The sequence below is a fragment of the Oxyura jamaicensis genome, chromosome Z, assembly GCF_011077185.1.
Source record: "Oxyura jamaicensis isolate SHBP4307 breed ruddy duck chromosome Z, BPBGC_Ojam_1.0, whole genome shotgun sequence".
Classification (NCBI taxonomy): domain Eukaryota; kingdom Metazoa; phylum Chordata; class Aves; order Anseriformes; family Anatidae; genus Oxyura; species Oxyura jamaicensis.
Window position 1 is genome coordinate 65096910 of NC_048926.1, and position 8000 is coordinate 65104909.

General features: G+C 35.0%; 1 protein-coding gene across 4 annotated transcripts in view; it reads right to left on the minus strand.

Annotated features, from left to right (window-relative positions):
• Window positions 1-8000, minus strand: part of PRR16 (proline rich 16) — a 177757-nt gene that overhangs the window by 29209 nt on the left and 140548 nt on the right. The window contains exon 3 of one of the 4 annotated variants that reach the window (XM_035310485.1): window positions 7236-7296. The exons of 2 other annotated variants lie outside the window; for them this stretch is intronic. The gene's annotated coding sequence lies outside the window, so the exon portion shown is untranslated. Of the gene's footprint in view, window positions 1-7207; window positions 7297-8000 lie in introns of all 4 variants that reach the window. One more of the 4 variants, XM_035310486.1, reaches the window with a different exon arrangement.

Here is an 8000-nt window from a genome sequence, read left to right on the forward strand (position 1 = left end):
AAGGGGAAGGGAAGGGAAGGGAAGGGAAGGGAAGGGAAGGGAAGGGAAGGGAAGGGAAGGGAAGGGAAGGGAAGGGAAGGGAAGGGAAGGGAAGGGAAGGGAAGGGAAAAGGAGTCCCAAAATTTTGTATAATATGACTGATCTAAATGATATTAAGGGTGTAGCACAGGCTTCTGACACATAATAGCATACAGTGACTGTTAAAGTTTGGCTACTGAGAACACCCAGAGTCAGTGTACAATTTCCAGGCACAAAATGGCTGAAATACATATTATTATATGCATTCATTCAGATTACATAAGCGTTCATCCATTCCCCTGCATTAAAGGATCGACTGGAAAAGACTGTATGGTTACAAATTGATGGTTAATCATGCTCATTTTGGGTACCCATTCTGTCAGTTTTAAACACTTTGCCATGTTTTAAAATAGTTTATTTTGCCCAATGAATTCGAACTGTGTTAGACTGTTAAGTTTCTATAAACTATTTTTTGTAAAAAGCACTGGGAAACAAACTATTTTCTTCTACTTTCCAGAGATGTCTAGAGTCAGACTGTTCTGCTTTAGATTGATGGGAAAATGTCTGTGTTGATCAAGGAATATACTGGAAAGACTGCTTTTCATTTTGTCCATGATAGGAAGTATCTTTCCTATTTGGTACCTTCTCTGTCCATGCTAAAATGTTTGTATGACTAATGATCGAACTCAAGTTCTACCTGCCATCAGACATAGTTAAAATATACAAAATTTTAGTATTTCATTTTAATGATGCCTGGTTTCTACCCTTCCTCCACGGTTTGTCTATCCACAGCTCACTATGCTGTTCTCCTTCCCTTTTATGGAAATTTTCTCCTTCCTTGAGTTATGAATTTAAACATAAATACTTAATTTGTGTTTAGAGAATAAATAAAAATAAAAATAAATAACCACAAGCAGGAGTAATCTTTGCAAGCAGAAATATATTTCCTAACAAAAATACGGCAGAAATAAGTTTTCTTCACAATATCACAATATTATTTCCTAGCAATTTATGTACAGCTTTTAATAGAAAGTTATTCTTGAAACTGTTCTTGGAAATTTCTGTGGTGTAATTTCTGTGGTGTAATTTCTGTGGTGTGGATACACCCACCTTGGGGTGTATCACCTTTATCACCATCAATTTTTGTGTAGTACCACTTGGTAAATCATTTTATTTTGGACAAGAATCCATCACAGAACTGACAAAATATTTTTTGTCAGGAAAAAGCAGCAGGTCACCTTATACATTTGCTGTTAGATGCCAGATCCTAGGAAGATCTCACTGCTCAATGACTTTATGGTGAAATACAGAGTGCAGAACCTTTAATGGACTTTCATGAGATACTTGCAAACTTCTGTGCTTCAAACTTAGGAACTATGCTGCAGGTCTGAGGTTTTCTTTAAACAGGAAAAGATTATTCACTTTGACAGCTCTGTTTAGGAAATCTTTCTGTTAAAACAGAGAGCATTGTTAAAACTTTAATATTCGCAGTTCAAATGCATTGTCACAAATATTATGAAATATGTTACCTGAAGGCAGCTAGTTTAAATAAATACTTAATTTATTATGTAAAATATTTAAAAAGCTTACTACCACATTCCTCAGCAGTAAAATTTGGTCCCCTTTTCCTAATTATTATGTAAGCTTTTCCACACAGGGACTATAATGAATGCATGCGTTTTCAAAATATAATTGAATAATTGTCCTTGAGAAACCCTAGGTTTTAAAAACTGTACACTGAGACTTCTGTCACAAACAGAATGGAATAATCAGTTTATTTATGTTCTTCTGATGTTGTCATTCATCTTCACTGTAACTGTAAAAATGCAATTTTCATAGTATTTTGCTCTACTGAAGATTAAATATTGCCCAAAAGTACAATTTTTTATTGGATTCATTGTCATTTCTAGAGCTGGCAGAGGAAAGTTTTACATTAAGCCTCCGATGTTTTTTTTTTAAATCAGGCATAAAAAGTATTTAAAAGCAACACCTTTTTTAAAAGTTTTCGTGAACAGCTGATATGATGTACCACAACTTGAGGGAAAATGCAGTAATTAATCTTTGAGAGCTCAAATAATATTTTCCATCATACAGTAAGAGAGCTATGGAACTTTTTTTTTTTTTTTTTGTGAAGCTGATGGTCTCATGGACCAAATTTTAATCGACCAAAACCACCATTCTTATAAATGGTCATGCTTACTCTTGTGAAATTTGCCTGCCTCTGCCAGTGCTGAATTTGGTTACAGGTTTATAATAAAGAGGTTGCCTTGAACTACAGCCTGAGCTATCTAACATAAAGGCAACTGCTTAAAACTTGTGGCAGATTCTACAGCGGAAAGGACCTTCATGATGAAAGATAGCCATTAACCTCTCTGTCCAAAGTGTGATTAAAAATAGCAGGGCACAGTTATTTGAAGCTTCAAACCTTGGGCAACATTTACTTCTGAGTAGAGTGAATATAAAATATTACTTATAGCACATAGACTAGCATGTAGATTTGAAACTGCAATTATTACAGAATTAAATTATATTTTTCATATGGTGGGTCAACTGCAGTTCCATTATGGTTACATATTTAAGTATGTAGTATTTGGGAAAACAAAAACAAAACGACCACCAGCAACAACAACAAAATAATTATGGATTAATTTATCAGTCTCCAACCTGGCACACTGTTTTTATATATTGCTACATAGCAATTTCCAGGAAAAAAAAAAAAAAAAAAAAAACTTCCCTTCAATTAATTAAACTTAAAAAAGCAAATAATAATGTCATCTTTGTAAAATATTCATCTTATTTATTTGACATAAGGTTTCACCTATGTCTAAAACATAGAATCTGTGATTATACCTGTAAGTATTTGCACTTAAGTAGTATGAATCCATTGTAAAAAAAGGAAACATTAACACTCTTCACAGTCCTTTCTCGAGAGGTATTTTTGGGGAAAACAAATAAAGCAGTGAACAGTAGCCCCATAATAAAATTCCAGAATAAGTTTCTCTTTCTGGGAAGAAAATTAAACAATGGTAACAGCAAATGCCTAAAGTTTCATAGGTAAGAAGGGCCAGTTTTCTTCAGTATCATCAAAGTTGGGATAGCATGTTGGAAAAGTGACACAAATACAAACGCAGAACATCTGGCATTTTTGGCCTTATTTCCTCTGGAAGTGCAAAAAGCAGCAGGATTTTACTCACAGCATATTTACAGCTTTGAAAAATTCAAATCATGTGTGCTCTTTCACTGAATGTTGTCAGTAGTGCTATTTTAATTATTGAAATGTAACTTTTTTCTGTCTAATGAAAAGTACAAATTTCATCTCAGACAAACTGCATTCTTGGTTATCTGATACATATTTGTGCTTACATCAGTCTTGCAAGTCAAATGTTAAGTCCAATCAGCTAAGCAGACAAGCAGCTCCTGTTAAGTTTATAGGTTTGCTTGCCTGTTAACAAAGAGTTTTTCAAAATACCGTGGAACTGCCTAACTTTCAATTTCCCAGGGATATGTGTTCTTAATTTTTACACAGACAGACCTGCCACTAAATATAAACCTGAGAATACATGTGATGCATTCATACATCTGGTCACTGACACTACGAAAGAACCCTAGGATCAATACATCATTCTGAAGTGTTTTATTTTCCCTGTAGAAAATGCTTGGTGATTTTTTGTGATTGCTTACCTTTCTACTAGACTATTATAAAATTATTTAAATGGCAGAAGATTTGGATACCGCTAATGTGATTTTAAGTCTAGAGTCAGATGCAAATCAGAAGCATTATATAAAAAAATGTATTTAAAAAATCATTTCATGTCTTCTCACCACAGACAGTATATAGCCTCAAGGATACATGGAGTCTCAGTCCTATTTTGGACAATCTGGGTCATCTTGAAAAAATGATTATTTATCCAGAATGGCCCAACCTTGAAAGTCAGAGAATAAAGTTATTTTAAATAATAATAATAAATACATAAATAAATAAATAAAGGATGAAAAGGAGAGTTTGTGATGGTTTAACTGGTGATTAACAGGTAAGAAACTATTGCAAGAAGTGGAGTGTAATGTTTACAGACAGTATAGCCTATACAGGTTAGCATGAAAGAAAGCACTCAAACCAATGTGAAAATGAGAAATAACTGAACAAGTCCCTGTGTCTTACCATTAGACCCTCAAAATAGAACAGTAGTTGAACAGATAGTAATTCACTTAGTCTTGCTTCTAGCAGATCTCTAGAAATACAGGTATAAAATGCATGTAACCATTCTGCAGAATCTGCTATATATCACTGCGACATCTGAGCACATGGTGCAGAGGTTCTCTCAAAAAAAATCTCCTTTGCCTTTTAAGGTACACCTATGCTTTATACATGTGTGTGGCATGTGTAAATTAAAACCTACTCTTTCCACATCTATAATTTCCTAAGGAATATAACGTCTTCACACATATGCAGATGTGTGTTCTACAGATTCATGTGCTCAGGAAGGCACATATGCTATACATACTGTCTTCCATGAAAGCAAGGAAGATCTCCTCAAGGCAGTGAGGCTCCTCCTGCTGTTTTCTTTTTTCAGATTGCCTGTGGAAAGTTCCACACTACAGAATTGGATGTTCGATACATACCTATGACTCAAAAGCTGGATACCCGTTTATACCACTCTTCTGATGCCCATGTGTTAGGAAGTATCAATATAAGATGCATTATTGACTGTAGTCATTGGTAAGTGCACTTTAGAAGTAATCCTATAACCTGTCTCCTGGCATTGGTGGCTTGCTTTGGCCTGGTATGCTAGGTAAGCAGTTAGTTTCCTTGAAGTCCTCTGAGCAGTCTTCCTCAAACTGCAGTTACAATAAGTGATTATGAAATGACTTCCATAATCTTAATAACCTGGCACATGCTCAACATTGTAAGTAATTGCTGTAATTTGACTGATACACAAAGCAAGAGAAATTATTAGATGGGTTTCAATTTTGCCAATTTACACCTCAACGTGGCAGTGAATAGAAGGAACTATTAAGGATATCATACTGCACCTGCATGCATTTTTTTTTCATCTGAAGAAGCTACTGAGAGACATCAAATTTCTCTCCCCACCCTCTTCCCACTCCCCCCCCAGTGTCCCCTTGTGTTTTGCATCAAACGCTTTGCCCAGTAGCTACTTCAAAAATACATGATTCTAAAAATGTTTTCTGACATCTGTTTCCAATTCATCTTTTTTCATGCCCTTTTCAAGCTCCATATCCCATCATCAGTACAGTGGACCAGATTTATCCCTGATACAACTAATATAGCTACTGGCTCTACGGATGGTTTTGGCCTTGTCTGTTCAGAGGGTTAATTTCTGTCTAAGCTATTTAAAATGACATTTCAATGCAATTTCCTCTTAACTGTCGTGTTTTGTAACATGCAACTGTAGATCTCCTATAATATCCATTTTCTCCCAGGACCACATCTATGGCTTTTTACAAAGGTTACCTATTCTATGCTACACTTCTTTTATTTGAAATTCTAGCAATGGATTATTGCCAGAAATATAGCAACATAACCACAGGTTTCCTTTTTTTCCAGGGAAAAGGAAACCTGTGGTTCTATTTGTCACAAAAACTCAGAAGAAAAATTTCCCAGTCAGCCACATGGAGTTACGGGTATTGTAGGCATACAAACAAATAACAAACAAACAAACAAACAAACAAACAAAAAGAAAACATATGAAGCTGTGCTTCATTTGCTAAAGCAAATGTTCTCTGCCCATTCCTTATGTGTTCAAAAGAAAAACAACAAATGATACTTTGTCATCCCATATAAAAAGCGGCCTTCAGGAAAGAAATTTTGTGACGAAGCCACTTGCATATCACCCGTAAAACTAATCTAAACTGGGATGTCAGACATTGATGAAGCTATCAGAATACTCTCTAGCTGAGCTTTCTCCTTCAGTATACTTTGTTCACCTACTGTTCTTCACCTCTACCCCTCCCTCTACCTCCCACTTCACTTGGAGTCATTCTTTTCCTGGCCTCTTTATCTTATTCATCCTGTCGAAAGTAGGGCTTTTCAGCCCTGCAAAGTCTTGGCTTGATTTTAACAATGGTCATTCAGCCATTTGGATTCTTTAGTCCACTCTGTTTCTGTGCTGTACATCAAGGTTTGGAGCTTTTGGGAGGGCTAGAAAACAATTTTCTATTGTTTGGTGTGGCATTATGTTGCAAAGAGCATCCTCTCAACAACTAACTCTTGGCAATGCCCTAGGTCCAGACAATGGACCCTTAAGAACCTTTGACAGGTATTAAACAAACTCAAATCACAATTACCCAGTAAAGTGTTGTGTCTTGTCATGTCAAAAAATAACAGAAAAATTTGTACTTTCTTATTACAACTTTCTTATTATTCTTATGTCTGTTGTGCACAGACATACACAAAACGAAGTGCCTACAAATGAGATTATTTAATTTTTTTCATGTTTGAAACAGTAGCAAGTTCTTCTATTCAAGCTGAAGCTTTGGCTTTTATAAATGAATTATTAAAGCAGTATTCTAAAATGATGAGCCAGGAAAGAAGTCTCTTATTTTGAAACTTTGACCAATAAAATATTTTTCCTACTTTTCTAATATTTTGCTAGCTGCATTTAAATATTTGCTTGAATATAAACACAGGCATGCCATAATAGCTGGGGAAAAGAAAACACATTTTAAATTTCACTATTATGCCAAAATGCCTGCTACTGTACATGTTGAGAAAAGCTTCTAATGTAAAATGAATGTAGCACCTGTACATTTCAGGCTGCCAAATCACTCTCTGACAGTAAGAAAAAATGATGAAAAGTGAGTAGGCAATTTATTTTATTTTATTTTATTGATAAATCAAGTCTTTGGCACACTGTAAGTTCTTGGGTTAGAAAGGTATGAATAAATAATGACAAATGACCAAAAAATTCTCCAAAGAGGACAAACAAATTTTTCATTGTTTTACGTAGCATGAAACAGATGGTTAGTGATAAGCAAGTTACTGCAATAAATTGGATCCAAACCAAGAAACCAAGCAGCAAAATGAACCACTAAATCCCAATTCCAGCCTTTGGTACATGAGCTGCTCTGTACAGGAAATGGCTGAGATCTTGCCTTTATTAGTACCCTGTTGGGAAAAAGGACAGGAAAAATGTGCTTCTCCTCACTCATCTCTTAGACTCTTCCTCACCATTCCTTCAGCTCTCACTGCTACTTACACTCTTTTCCTACACAGTTGCGTGTTGACTCATGGTGTTCACACTCTCATTTGCTACCAGCCTTTGAAAAAGCAGTGAGGAAGACTATATTCATTATTAATTTCTCCACTCACATATTACATCTACACTGATTAACTACAGCAGCAACATAATAACATTTATAAACTTAGTTTCTACCATAGCATCTTCTCCAGCACTTAACTGCATTTGACTGCAACCCAGCATCACAAATTTTGTTTTGCTCATAATTAGGAGATTTGTGTATCACCTGATGATGATCAATCAGCTACATACTGAGAAATTTTAAAGCAAATTTGATGTCATGTCCTTTCTTCAGAAAGGGAAGAATCAGCTGTAGTTTTGAAGGTCCTTTGTTATTGCACCACAAAGAGTGTATAGGATATGAGGATATGTTACATAATTTCAAAATCAAACCAAAAGAAGGCTGAAAGTTTCTGAGAAAATCTTATTTATTGTACTTTATATTCCTTCATTTTAGTCTTTTAAATATTAAGTAACATTAAGTGAAAAATATAACTATGTGAAATTAATACACGAATAAACAGCTTGCTTGATTTTGCTCATGTGATATATTTTGAAAACAGATCCAGAATAAACTGTTTGTCTGATAAGAAGAAAATGTCTGTCAGTATTATGGCTTGATTTTAGTTTCTCCCTCAATCCTAATGGAAGAATACAGGATTCACTCCCTATCTCCTCCCTACCTGCCCCGCCCCTCAAAAAAAAAAAAAAAAAAAAAAAAAA